General features: G+C 44.6%; 1 protein-coding gene across 1 annotated transcript in view; it reads left to right on the top strand.

The window, feature by feature from the left end:
• The window catches only part of aifm3 (AIF family member 3), a 212488-nt gene that overhangs the window by 8402 nt on the left and 188643 nt on the right, over positions 1 to 15443 (top strand). The window contains exon 2 of the mRNA XM_080208720.1: positions 4495 to 4681. The gene's annotated coding sequence lies outside the window, so the exon portion shown is untranslated. The remainder of the gene's footprint in view (positions 1 to 4494; positions 4682 to 15443) is intronic.

Below are 15443 nucleotides of genomic sequence, written 5' to 3'. Positions count from 1 at the left end.
CCAAATTTTATATCGAATTCAAATTTTACCATCTGCCATGTTGGGATTTGAACCCATGTCCCCATAGCATTACCCTGGGTCTCTGGATTGCTAATCCCTTCCAGGTACCAAAACCTCTTCAAATCTAAGAAAGTCCTGCCCGAGGTCAACGGACATTTCCATTGTCCACTCCTAGCCCACTCCGATTTTTTCCAAGGCGGTAGATTCTTCACCTTCTCCTTTCCTTCTCCCCTATGTACTCTATGAACAGTATGTTTGTGTAGCATGCAAGAAACAATACTTTTCACTGTATCCCAATACATGTGACAATAATAAATCAAATCAAAATGCGTAGTGGACAAAACTCCCCCTGTTCACTTTATGATCAGTAGGTATTCCTTTGTATCGAATTCCGTTGGAGTAAGCACCTTCCATTTGCTCCCATTGTTTAGATCTTAAGTGGACAGAACCCCCTCTCATTCACCCCCTTCTGATAGAATTTTTCCCAGTACACTGCTACATAATTAAGAACATGTTCCCAGGGTAATACTTATTCGTACTGGCTGCTTGGGGATATGTGAGTGCATTGAGTGTAATCCACACACAGGAAGCATGGACTTTTTTTTAACGGATCTGTTAGACTTTGATACAGTATTCAGAGAAAATATCAAAACACTAACAAATGATCTAATGTCGGAGCTGAAGGTTACCAAACAGCTACATTTATGCGACATATTAGACATTCTTCAAAGATTGCCTGAACATCTCACAAAACTGGAAATAGCCTTGAGGCAAGTTTTACAGCCACGTCGGGTTGTGTAAGATAGATGTTTTCGCTCAGTTTGTTTTGACTGAGTTGCTGAATGAGTGGTTGTTGAAAAATAGTTTACTAACATTTTTGTAGCTGAAATATTTTTAACTAGAGCCCAGCATTCTTTGGCAAACAAATGAAGTGTTTGTATGGAAGCAATATGGCTTGTTCCAGAAAGGAGGACAAAAAGCATTATGATAGATTGAGCATTGAAAGAGATCCTCTGTGTTGCAGCAGAAATCTGTCCGTTCACTTTTAGGACCTACACTTTGTAAGACATATTACTCATAGAATCCCTGCACTACAGAAGGATGCCATTTGGCCCATCAATTCTGTACTGACCACAATCCCACCCAGACCCTATTCCCATAACCCTAATCTCCTTGACACTAAGGGACAAATTAGCATGGCCAATCAACCAAACCCGCACATAGCATAGAACCCTACAGTGCAGAAGGAAGCCCTTCGGCCCATCGAGACTGCACCGACCACAATCCCACCCAGGCTCTACCCCCATATCCCTACATATTTTACCCACTAATCCCTCTAACATAAGCATCCCAGGATACTAAGGGACAATTTTAGCATGGCCAATCAACCTAACCCACGCATCTTTGGACTGTGGGAGGAATCTCGGAGGAAACCCACACAGACACAGGGAGAATGTGCAAACTTCACAGAGGCTGGAGTTGAACCTTGGTCCCTGGCATTGTGAGGTCATGATGCGGATATGCTGGCGTTGGACTGGGGTAAACACAGTAAAAAGTCTGACAACACCAGGTTTTGGTGAAGAAGAGGGAATCCCCTCGAAAGCTAGTGAGTTTACTATCAAATAAATCGGTTGGACTAAAACCTGGTGTTGTCAGACTTTTTATTGTGAGGTAATAGTGCTAACCACTGTGCCACCTCTCTGTAAGCCAAGCAGAATAGAAGAGGAACTATGATTCAGTGTGATCTTGGAACCATGTAATAGGATGGCAGAGAAAATTCATAAAACACCTTTGAAGAGAGGCTGGTTAGGCTGGGGTTGTTTTCCTTACACGGAGAAGGCTGAAGGCAGACCTGAATGAGGTGTTCAAATTTATGAGGGACTTAGATAGGGTGGATAGAAAGAAACTTTTCTCCTTAGTAACAGGGTCAATGGTATAAAGTCAGGGAGATGTTATAGAATCATAGAATGCTACAGTGCAGAAAGAGGCCCTTCAGCCCATCGTGTCTGCACTGAACACAATCCCACCCAGGATTACACCCACTAATCCCTCTAATCTACGCATCTCTGGACACTAAGGAGCAATTTCTTAGCATGGCCAATCAACCTAACCCGCACGTCTTTGGACTGTGGGAGGAAACCGGAGCACCTGGAGGAAACCCATGCAGACATGAGGAGAATGTGCAAACTCCACACAGGCAGTGACCTGAGCCGGGAATTGAACCCAGGACCCTGGAAGCTGTGAAGCAGCCGTGTTAACCACTGTGCTACCGTGTTGAGGGGTTTTAAGGAAAAACGTTTTCAACCAAAGGGTGTAGGAATCTGGAACTCACTGCCTCGAAGGGTGATAGAGGCATTTAGATGAGCGCTTGAAACACCATAGCACACAGGGCTATGGACCACGTGCTGGGGAATGGGATTAGAATAGATAGGTGTTTGATAGCTGCCACAGATGTGATGGCCCGAAGGACCTCTTTGTGTGCTGTGAGACTCTGTAATGATTACAGACCAACACATAATAGGATGATATTTCTGTGGCTGAAGGTATCTTAAATTAGGCCTCTGCAAAGTCTGTGACAATTCCAGTTGATCATTTAGCAGCACCTTTGCACAGGGCTTTTGATTCTCTTAAACCTATTTGATCTTATAAAGGAACAGGAATAGTTCTCTCCCCCCCACCATCCCCCCAAAACTGTTCCACCTGTCAGTGAGATCCTGGTACCTGTAGCTAACTGCCATCTGTCCACCTTGGTTCCAGCCTTGCCTGACTGGAATGATGCACACTCACAGACTCAGTCAGGAACACAAGAAGTATTTATTAACAAGGAAAAACAGTACAAAGACTAGCTGCCTCTGCACATCTTCAGATTGTCTTCTACCCAAGAGAGGTCTCCACCCCCTGGGGTGATTACCCACTCTGCATCCCAGTTGTCCCTCAAACCAGGTGACCCTTACTGTGCTGTGTTGACTTTAAAGGGACATTCACCACAAATCACCACTTATCTTACTGATACAGAGCCACAGGCAGGACTGAACATTTGCAATAGGGATCACAGGCAACAGTGAGCATTTAATGTGGAGGCTGTACCTTTAATCTTCCAGCCTTATACATGGTGATGTTATAGTAATGTCGCTATACAGCTTCTTAAAGGTACATGTCATTGGCTGCATTAGTGTGCGCACAATATTACAACACATATCAATGCTGCAGAAACATAACCCATGTGAAAACCAACTGCAAGACTTTTGACCCAAAGAAAGCTGGCCTCTGAAATTTGATTTTTACCACCAGAATAAGCCAGGCAATTATTGAATTAAAGGTTTGAAAGAAAAACCACTCCTCAACGCCATTCTTACCAGAACTTGAGCACATAAGCTGACACATTAGGGCAGTACTAAGGATATTCTGTGAATTGTCATCCTTTGCATAAATAATTAAACAAGGGTTGCCCCTTAGTGTCCTGAGATGTCAGTTAAAGGGATTAGCGGATAAATATGTAGGGATATGGGGGTAGCACCTAGCTGGGATTGTGGTTGGTGCAGACTCAATGGGCTGAATGGCCTCTTTCTGTACTGTAGGGTTTCTTTGATTCTATGAAGGGTTCTGTCTGCCCTTTCAAGTGGATGTAACTATCTGAAGAACAACAAAGGAATTCCTGCCTTTTTAACCTCCTCTAGCCCTACAATTCTCCAAATTTGCTTTGTTTGACCTTTGACAGCCTGAACTCTAGAATATCCTCACCACAGGGGGAAGCAGTCAATTAGTGGCTCGCTGGACTAGTAATCCAGAGACCTAGGGTAAAACTCTGGGGACCTAGGCTCAAATCCCACCAGATGATGAAATTTGCATTCAACACAAATCTGAAATTAAAAGATGACCATGAAACAATTGCCAATTGTCATGAAAACCCATTCGGTTCACTGACGTCCTTTAGGGAAGGAAATCTGTTGTCTTTGCCTGTTCTGGTCTACATGTAACTCCAGGCCCACAGCAACGTGGTTGACTCTTAAATGGCCTCAAGAATGGACAATAAATGTTATCCCCGCCAGCCACTCCCACATCCCACGCACAAATGAAAAAAACAGTCTGGAGCAGGGAAGTCTGAGTGTTTCTATATGTCTCTCCTTCTTTAACACTCCATAAAACCTATCTACGTGACCAAGTTTTGTTCACCTGTCCTAATACCTCATTAAGTGTCTTGTCAAATTTCATTTGCCCACACTATGAGATGGCTCCTAATAAAGGTGCTACATAAATGCAAGTTGGTTTTGCTGAGTTGCTCAGTTTACATTTATCCCTAAGCTAACATCATTCAAATAGAATTTCTGATCCTCTTTATTATAGCTATTTGCAGAATCTTGCTGTGCACAAATTGGTTCCCACGTTTGCCCACTTTCCAATAGAAACTGCACTTCAGAAGTAGTTTAGGCTGCTGGAAACGCTCTGAGATATCATGCCAATTAAAGTTCTTCCTTTTATTTGTGTCCCCTTTAGGCAGTCCTTTCTCTGCGATCACAGCAAGATTGTTGAATGTTGGTTCCTGAAGCCTGTCATTGCTATGGAACTGGCTGCTGTATCCCCAAAGGAAAGTACAACGTCCAAATAGCTGTTGATGTGAGGCTTTTTTTTTCAGCCCTACCCATCACTGGAAGGTCTGCTCGGAATGCGAAAGGTGTGTCAGGTATGAATGTCAGTCACTTAGTGCAGATGCTTTACAATTAAGTCAAAGGGTCACCTAAAGTTAAGCCAACCTCCCAAGTGTGTGTGCTGGTGATGGAGATGAATCCGTTGTTGCTGTGCTATTCTGCAAGATGGGGCAACAAAAAGAACTTTGGTATGTTCTTACCTTGGAAAAGCTCTGTAAGGTGTTGAACATTTTCACATTATGAATGCATCAACCTGCTCTGCCAACTTGACTTGAGAAACCCAGACAGTTGATCTCTGAGGAATTAGGGAGTGCACTGTGAGTGGGAAAGATGGCAGTAATCCTTTGGTTTACCCATCATGGTAGGCAAGGAGCAGATTTCCCCTGCCACTCCTCCTTGCCAAGTTATCACAGATGTCCTGAGAGATCTGAACCAAAAAGGAAATGCTAACTTGTGAATCTTTTACCGTAGCAGGTACTCCTTTTAAGAGGTTGTGTGAGGTGATCCATTTTGAATAATTTGACATGGAAGTATTCAATGAATGGTCGGACACTAGGAAGATCTGGGGAACAAAGGGACCTTGATTTATCCACAAATCTCTGAAGGCAGAAAGGCATTTAAGTTGGTGGTGAAAAAGCCGTGTGGGACACTTACCTTTATCAATGGAGGCATAGATTACAAAAGCAGGGAAGTGATGTTAGAGTTGTATCGAACTTTGGTGAGTCTAGGATACTGTGTGCAGTTCTGAGTCGCCACACTACAGGAAGGATGTAATTAGGGGAGATTCACTAGGTTGTTGCCTGGGATGGAAAATTTAATTTCTGAAGAGAAGTTGGATAGACTCAGGTTGTTTCCATTGGAGCGGAGAAGACTGAGGGGGGTTGGGAGGGGTGTTGGGCGGGGCGGGGGGGGTGGGGGGTGACCTGATTGAGATGTATGAGATTATAAGAGACATGGACAGAGTGGGTAAGGAGCAGCTGTTCCCTTTAGTTGAAAGGACAGTCGCAAGGGGACATAAATTCAAGGTGAGGGGAAGGCGGTTTGGGGGGATGTAAAGAAAACCTTTTTTACCCAGACTGTGGTGATGGTCTGGAATGCGCTGCCTGGGAGGATGGTAGAGGTGGGTTGCCCCACAATCTTTAAAAACTACCTAGATAAGCACTTGACACATCATAACATTCAGGGCTATAGGCCAAGTGTTGGCAGATCGGATTAGGTAGGAATTCAGGTGTTTCTAACATGTTGGTGCAGACTTGATGGGCTGAAGGGCCTCTTCTGCACTGTATTATTCTATGATGCTATGTACAAGTGTCCCCGGACCCCTCTGTACTGCAGCATTTTGCAGCCGTTCTCGATTTAAAATAATTTTCTGCTTGCCAAAGTGGATCACCTCACATTTCCCACATTATACTCCACCTGCCAAATGTTTGCCCACTCACTTGATCCAACCATCTCCCTGTGTTGTCTCCTTCTATCTCCCTCAACAATTGCTTTCCAATCTATCTTTGTATCATCAGCAAATTTGGCTGCAGCACAAATGGTCCCTTCACCTGAATCATTCCTTTAGGTCAAGTTTGTCCAACCTTCTCACGTGGAAGGGGTGAGGGGCCACATTTCAAAGTGCAAATTTCAGAGGATAAAGTTTGGCACAAGATTACACATGAATTTCCAAACGAAACTGAGTTATGAAAAGAGACAACTTGCTGAGAAAAACAACAAATAATAAATAAAAATGAACATTAGAGTGTAAGAGGTGTGAGCGTGTGTTTCCAGTGGACTCCCAGGATGGGATTTTCTGGCTGCACTCCCCCACCACCAAGGCTGGAAATTCCCACCCAAGATCAATGAACTTTTGCATGGCTTTCCCTCACCCACTACAATTCCCGTGGTGAGCAGAACAGTAAAATTCCACCTCCAGGCCCAGAGTGCTCACCCAGTCACCCTCACTCAACTGTGAGAGTTGAAGAGAGTATATGATGGTGTTTGTGGGTGAGTGAGAACTCTGATACTGGGAGTGAACCAGACTCATGGACACATTCTGCCCCCATATTCTCACCCCACCCGCACTTTCTCACACCCCAAACTCTCAATCCCTCTCTCACACTGTCTATCTGCCTCTCATCCTCCACCTCCACTCACACACTCCCTCATCCCCTCTCACACTCTGACCTCCTCCACACTCCCTCAGCCGCCTTACATTTTTCACCTCTCACACACTCTCCACGAGATGCGTGATAGGAAGCATTCTTTCCGGTTGTATCACAGCTCGGTATGGCTCCTGCTCTGCCCAAGACTGCAAGAAACTACAAAAGGTCATGAATGTAGCCCAATCCATCATGCAAACCAACTTCCCATCCATTGACTCTGTCTACACTTCCCGTTGCCTCGGCAAAGAGCCAGCATAATTAAGGATCCCACACACCCTGAACATTGTCTCTTCCACCTTCATTCAGGAAAAAGATACAAAAGTCTGAGGACACATACCAATCGATTCAAGAACAGCTTCTTCCCTACTGCCATCAGACTTTTGAATGGACATATCTCACATGAAAATCAACTTCATGAAGATCATCTTTCTCTTCACTCTAGCTATGACTGTAATATTACTCTCTCCTTCTGTATGAACATTATGCTTTGTCTGTATAGTGCACAAGAAACAATACTTTTCACTGTACACTAATACATGAGACAATAATAAACCAAATCAAAAACCTGCCTCTCAACTTCTACCTCCACTCACACACTCAACGTTTTCAGGAATGCCAGATGTGATGGGCCCTGTCACAGCTGGCCCCATGATACAGAGAGCAAACTTTCCCTCAGGAGGAGCAGGGATCCTTGTCTCCCACTCCATCAGCCCTGCTCTGCTCCCTCCTAATGTGTGGCAGTTTGCCTATCAGGAGAGAGGGGAGAATACTGGTGATTGTACTGTGTTTGGGTGAGGTGCTGGCAATAATGGAGTAGCTGGAGGCAGCAAGAGGCTGGCATTGTTGGTGAGTGTGTGCAGATGATGTGGATTATTTGGACATTAGACGTAAGCTTTGAGAGCCAGAAATTGCTGAGGGTGGGGGGGGGGGGGGGGGCGGTGAGGTGTATTGAGAGCATGAGATGCTGTTGGAGACATGATGTGAAGATGCACTCACTGACCTTCATCACCCACGTAAGATCATGAGGCTTCTTGAAGTGCTGCAGCCAAGTCCTTGGGGACAGAAGCTGGGAATTAGCTTCCTCAGTCGGTCTTTCTCAATCCCCTCTGAGGATGGTTCCTTCCTATCTCTCCGCATGTCCACTTCCAGCATTCAGACCTCCAGCGCCTTATACATTGGCCAATGAACCCTCTCTTCTGTGTTTCATTTCTCTTGTTTACAATTAGTGTAATAATATTTAGAATTCTTCTGTAAATTCAGTGCAACTTTGCTTTAAAAGGGCAAATTGCCTTTAAGAAGAGAAGGCTGCCTGCACGAAACACTATAAGGATGAAATACTGTAAGGCTCGATGGGGTTTGCAGAAGTGGTCAGTATTATGGTGGGCAGGTAAATGAAGTGGAAATACCAAATTTCCATAGAATGCCTACAGTGCAGAAAGAGACCATCTGGCCCATCAAGTCTGCATCGACCCTCCCAAAGAGCATCCCAACGCACGCCCTCCCTTCCACCCTATCCCTCTAACCCCACACATTTCCCATGGCTAATCCACTGAACCTACCCATCTTTGGGTACTAAGGGGCAATTTAGCACGAACAATCCACCTAACCTGCACATCTTTGGAATGTGGGAGGAAACTGGAGCTCCCGAGGAAACCCACGCAGACATGGGGAGAGCGTGTAAACTCCGCAAAGCCAGCCACAAAGGCCGGAATTGAAGCTCAGTCCCTGATGTTGTGAGGCAGCAGTGCTAACCACAGTGCCACTATGCCGCTGCCACAGTCACTTCACTGCAGTGTTAATGTAAGCCTTACTTGTGAGTAATAAATCAACTTTAAAATTTACTTTATTTCACTTCAGTGGTTACAGGCAAGTTTTGAGTCGCGACCAAAAGGTGGCATAAACCAATAGGGTTTTGTTGGAATCACACCTGGAGTAATAAGTTCAGTTTTGATCTTTTTAACTGAGAAAGGATATACCTGTCTAAGAGGCAATGAAATAAATGTTCACTTAATCGATTCCTGGCACGGGAGGGGGAATGAACAGAATGGGCCTGTGTTCCATGGAGTTTAGAAGAATGAAAGATTATCTAATAGGAACATATATCATTCTTTGCGGGATTAACAGAGTTGATGCGGAGAGGTTGGCTCCCCTGGCTTGAGAGGCTAGCCAGGAGTCATATTTTTGGCTTTTGGTGAGTTATTTTGAACTGCGATGAGGAGAAATTTCATAGAATCATAGAACCGTACAGTGCAGAAAGAGGCCCTTCAGCCCATCGGGTCTGCACTGATCATAATCCCATCCAGGCCCTATCCCCATATCCCTACACATTTACCCGCTAATCCCTCTAACCTGCGCATCCCTGGACACTAAGGGGCAATTTCTTAGCATGGCCAATCACCCTAACCCGCACATCTTTGGACTGTGGGAGGAAACCGGAGCACCCGGAGGAAACCCACGCAGACATGAGGAGAATGTGCAAACTCCACACAGACAGTGACCCGAGCCGGGAATCAAACCCAGGTCCCTGGAGCTGTGAAGCAGCCGTGCTAATCACTGTGCTACCGTGCCCCCCGCATTCTTCACTCTTTGGAATTGTGTACCTCGGAGAAGGCAGTTGACTCAGTTTTTATATTCTAGGCTGAGATGGCTAGATTTCTGAGCACGGAGGGAATAAAAGGATAGTGCAGGATAGGCAAAACTGAGGTAGACAAACAGCTATGATCTTATTGAATGGTGGAGTAGGCTTAAAGGGCTGAATGGCCTACTTCCTGCTCCTATTTTGTATCCTTATGAATGTTACACACTTTATCCTCACTGCTGAACTCTGTACCTAACTGCCATAGCCTGCGGCCCAGTCGGTTTGGAAAATAAATGCTTAAATATGGTAGCTCTGACTCAGTATGGAAAACTGCAGCGCGTTTCACAAGAACTCCAAACATCTCAACAATGATCAAACCACATTTTTTCCACCTTTAAGTAATGTGTATAGGTTCTGGTTCTATTTGTGGTCCTTTCCCACGATTTTACAGCCCAGGATCCTTTGCGGTTTGCTTCCATTATTAGACCCCACTCCTGAAAATAGCTTGTGTCTGAGGCCAGCGACAGACGGCCGCACAGGGCTGGGAGCTGTCTACAGGACTGGGAACCGGGCTTCTCTGGGACTTACAGAAGTCGGAATTTTGATCTGTGTACTTTGGAATCAGTAATTTGAGTTCATTTTTTTTTAGAAGTTACTCTTCAATGACCAGGATAAAGGAAGGGGAAAAAAAAACAAGGAACTTTTCCCCTTGAGAGGCTCCTGCAAGAAATACAGATATGAAGCGAGCATGATTTAATTTTTTTATTAGTCATATTTGTGCTTATGTACTGAGATAATTCTGGAGAGCCTTTTACCTACCAGTGAAGAGTGTGACAACTGGAGCTCTGATACGTCTGTGGTAGGTCTGCGAGAACATAGACGAATCTCTTGAATATATATAGAAACTGGAATTGAAATTTCCATTCAGTGCTAAACCATAGAACCATAGGAAAGTTACAGCACAGGAGGAAGCCATTCGGTCCATCTTGTCCATGCCAGCCCGAGGATACCCAAGTGTTCTTCTAATCCCACCATCCTGCGCCTGGCCCATAGCCATGTAAGTTACAGGAAATCTACTGCTGTGAAACTTGAGGGCGACAACGGTTCACTAATTCCATGTTCAGGATGCATTGTTCTGGAGTGCAAGTAAAATCAATCCTCCCGGGTGTCACAGATGTTCTACATCACGGAAACAAAAGATCCAGCGATTGTAAATCTACCGGCATGCATGACCTCAAACTCATAACAAACAGTCAGATATTACAAGGCAGATCAGATGCTGATGCTATCACTTTTTTTTGGTTCATGACCTAACATTGAAATATCCAGAGTGTTTCGACAAAATTGGCAGTTTCAAAGCTGCAACATTACACTTGCAGGAGAATGCAAACCTGCCATTTGACCCACTGTGTAAGTGCAGCACCATACATAAGGACAAATTGAAGTGTAAGTTTTATTTCATTAGTGTCACAAGTAGGCTTATATTAACACTGCAATGAAGTTACTGTGAAAATCCCCTAGTCGCCTGTTCGGGTACACTGAGGGAGAATTTAGCATGACTAATGCACCTAACCCGCATTAGGTACAATCTTTCCGATTGTAGGAGAAAACTGGAGCCCCCGGAGGAAACCCATGCAGACACGGGGAGAACATGCAGACTCTGCACAGACTGTGACCCAAGCCGGGAATCAAACCTAGTTCCTAGCACTGTGAGGCAGCTGTGCTAACTACTGTGCCACTGTGCTGCCCATCGCACTAGACAAAATGGAAAAAGGCAGAATCATCTGAAGATATGAGAGCGCTACACAGAGGTGTAGCTTAAACTCATGTATCATAAAGAAAGACTGATCCTCGATAGTATGCCTCGATCCACATTTAAACGTAGCTTTAAAATATTGTCCTTACAAAATGCCCACATTAGAAGAGTCAATCCGAGATTTACAGGTGCAAAATTCTGCTTGAAACTTGATGCCAAGCATGATTATCAGTCAGTACATCCAGCAGAGAGGTCCCAAGAGCTTAATACATTTTGTTCACCTTTTGGATTATACTGTTTCCAAGGACTCCCTTTTGGACTGTTAGGTGGTAGGATCTCTGATGGACTGCGTTACATGCGCTGTGCCACGATGCAGCTGGATTACAGGTGACCAAGTTGTTGTGGGAAGAAGAAAGCAAGAAGAGGAACATAATCTGCATTTATTGATACAAGAGGCATGTAATGAAGGATTGGTCCTCAGCAGTCTGAAATGTGACATTACAGTGCATCAAATCAATTTCATTGGTTCTGTCTTGTCCAGTGCTGGCATATGTTCGAATCCAAGTGTAAAGAGGATATCAAGATCAACTCCTCAAGATGAGGATGATCTACAAAGATATCAAAGTGTCTTTAATTTCTTGACTTCATTCATTCTCAATTGTGCTCAAAAATATATAAAATATAAAAGTAGAGAAGTGTTGCAGTTGTAGGAGGTATTTGTGAGACCACATCTGAAGTATTGTGTCCAGTTTTGGCCTCCTTATTTGAGGAAGGATGTGGTGGCATTGGAGGTTCACCAGATTGATTCCGGGGATGAAAGGGTTGACGTATGAGGAGCGATTAAACAGTTTGGGTTTATACTCACTGGAGTTTTAGAAGGATGAGAGGGGATCTGATCGAGGTATATAAAATATTAAAAGGGATTGATAAAGTAAACTAAATTTTCTCCTTATGGGGCAATCTAGAACAAAAGGTCACAGGTATGAGTTGAGAGGCGATAGATTTACAACTGTGATGAGGAGGAACTACTTCGCGCAGAGGGTGGTGAATTTGTGGAACTCGCTGCCCCGTAGCGCGGTGGAGTCTGAATCATTAAATAGTTTCAACAACGATATATATATTTCTAATAAAAAGGGATAAGGGGTTATGTGGAACAGGTGGTGAGGTGGATTTGAGACCGGGGAGAGATCAGGCATGATTATGATTGACGGGCAGTGCAGGCTCAAAGGGCTGATTTTGCCGACTTCTGCTCCTAATTCCCATGTTCCTGTGTTCATTGGTAAGGGAATTGTTGACAAAGGATATGCCTTTCCTGAGGCACGCAGTCACCTTTTGGAAGCGCTGAAACAGGCGTTACATCAAAATTGGGATTTCAAGCAATTATTGAAACAAAATTATTCATCCACAGTTACTGGCTGCAAGCTGTGTACATTTCTGACTGCTGTGCGCTCCTGGTTAACTGTGCCCTCTCTGAATCCATGCACACACGCCGCCGCCGCCCGCCCGCCCACGCGCCCCGCCCCCCCCCCCGCCCCCCCGCCCCCCCCCCCCCCCCCCCCCCGGGTCTGACTTTACTATTTTCACAACTGCCCAGATAAACAACACCAACTTTCTTTTCCGTAGGACTTTCCATTGAGCAGAACAGCCCAAGACCCTTTGCAGGAGTGTGATCAAACAAGGTGTGGGCCAGCAAGGCCCATAAGGAGATATTAGGGCCAGTGATCAAATGTTCACCACAGGTGGGTTTTAAGTGACATTTTAAAGGAGGAAAGAGAGGTGAGGAAGTTTTAATAATGAATTCCTGAGTGAATTCTGGACAGCCTGTACACCTAGCTGGAATCAAACAAGCGAGAGTTGCACAAGAGGTTCGAGTTGGAAGAATGTGAAGTTCTGAGAGACCTGAATGACTGGAAGTTACTGAGACAGGGAGAGGTGAGGCCCCGGAGTGGATTTAATAGCAAGGATGATTATTTATAAGTTGAGATGTTTGTGGACCAGGAGAGAATAATAATAAAACCAACACAATAATTGGCATTTAGACAATGTGCTAAAATCCCTAAAGCTTTCACAGGCCTGTTATCAAACAGAAATTAAATACTACATCACATCAAGAGAAATATCATGCCAAGTGACCTTCGTCAAAGAGGGGGGTTCTAACAACTGTCCCAGTGGATGGGAGTGAGGTAGGCCCGGATTTTGGCTCCCTCAGTCAGCAGTGCAAGTCAGGAATTTTCCTAGTTTGCCACACCCATCTCAGGAGAAACTACTCCAAATGTGGTGATCTTGGCCCCAGGGGAAGGGAGGGAGAGGTAGGTGGACTGGATTGCCACAAAATTATAGGTGACCACAATACAGCCAGGATATCACGGCGTTAGAGAAAATGCAGAAAAGGTTTACCAGGATGGTAAACAGGGTTGAGGGTCTTCAGTTATGTGACAAAGCTGAGACTGTCCTTAGAGCAGAGGAGGTTAAGAGAAGGTAAAGGCAAAATACTGCAGGTGCTGGAATCTGAAACAAAAACAGAAAATGTTTGAGAAACTCAGCAGGTCTGACAGCATCTGTGGAGAGAGAATTGAGTCCCCACTCACCTGACGAAGGGTCAAAGCCCCGAAAGCTGGTGGCGTTTGCTACCAAATAAACCTGTTGGACTTTAACCTGGTGTTGTGAGACTTCTTGCTGTGTTTACCCCAGTCCAACACCGGCATCTCCACATCAAGAGAGAATTGGCTCTATTTTCTCTCCGCAGATGCTGACAAACCTCCTAAGTTTCTACAGTAGTTTCAGTTGTTGAGGTTAAGAGAAGATTTGACAGAGTTGTTCAAAAGCATGGTTGGTTTTGTTGAGGAGAATCTCTTCCCAGTAGATGAAGATTGATTCAGCAAAAGACACAGATTTAAGATGATTGACAAAACATTTAAATCAGGGTTGGGTTGAAGCAAAATATTTACGGAATTATGGCGAACAGGTAGAAGAATGAATTTAAACATGAACTCTATCAAAGAGTTAGCACAGACAGAATGTGTCAAATGGTCTTCTGCGGGGTATCATTTTACGATTTGCATGGAAATTGGCTATTGTGACGATCAAGTCTAGTGATGACAAAGGCAGAAGCAGATAAGCCGAGACAGGGGCAGAGATGTTACAGATCTGGAGGTAGGTGGATTTAGTGATGGGACAGATGTGGTTAGAAACTCATCTCAATGTCAAATAGGCCACCAGGGTTCTAAGTGGTCTAGTCAAGCTTCAACTAGTGGCCATGAAAAGGAATGTAATTGGAGTTTAGAGATGAGAATTTGTGGTGGGGATTGAGGACAAGGGCTACAATCTTCCAAATATGTAGTTGATTTGATTTGATTCATTATTGTCACATGTATTGGAATACAATGAAAAGTATTGTTTCTTGCATGCTATACAGACAAAGCATACCATTCATATAGTACGTAGGGGAGAAGGAAACAAGAGTGCAGAATGTAGTGTTACAGTCACAGCTAGGGTGTAGAGAAAGATCAACGTAACGTAAGGTAGGTCCATTCAAAAGCCTGATGGCAGCAGGGAAGAAGCTGTTCTTGAATCAATTAGTACGTGTCCTCAGACTTTTATATCTTTTTACCAACGGAAGAAGGTGGAAGAGAGAATGTCCGGGATGCGTGAAGTCCTTGATGATGCTGGCTGCTTTTCCAAGGGAAGTATAGACAGTGTCAATGGATGGGAGGCTGGTTTAAGTGATGGACTGGGCTTTGCTCACAAGTTAAAATAAAGTTTATGTATTAGTAACAAGTAAGGCTTACATTAATACTGCAATGAAGTTACTATGAAATTCCCCTAGTCGCCACACTGTGGTGCCTGTTCGGGTCAGTTCACCTAACCAGCACGTTTTTCAGATTGTGGGAGGAAAACCACTCAGACACGGGGAGAACATGCAAACTCCACACAGACAGTGACCCAAGCCAGGAATCAAACCTGGGTCCTGGTGCTGCGAGGCAGCAGTACTAACCGCTGTGCCTCCGTGCCACCCTCTTTGTAGTTTCTTGCGGTCTTGGTTAGAGCATTAGCCGTACCAAGCTGTGATACAATTGGAAAGAATGCTTTCTATGATGCATCTGCTGAGAGTCGTAGCAGACATACCAACTTCTCCCAGCCTCCTGAGGATGTATGTTGAACTTGAGAGGGCGTGTGGGGAGAAAAGAGAGGAGGTACAGAAAGATGGACTGATGAGTACAGGAGCGATGAATGAATGGGATATGGCATGAATGACACATGTTCGAACAAACTCAGAATTAGAGGGACACAAGATGGGAGAGTGTCCAGAATTGCAT

Source organism: Carcharhinus amblyrhynchos, chromosome 20, assembly GCF_965287045.1.
Source record: "Carcharhinus amblyrhynchos chromosome 20, sCarAmb.v2.hapA, whole genome shotgun sequence".
NCBI classification, from domain to species: domain Eukaryota; kingdom Metazoa; phylum Chordata; class Chondrichthyes; order Carcharhiniformes; family Carcharhinidae; genus Carcharhinus; species Carcharhinus amblyrhynchos.
This window is presented reverse-complemented; position numbering and strand designations above follow the sequence as displayed.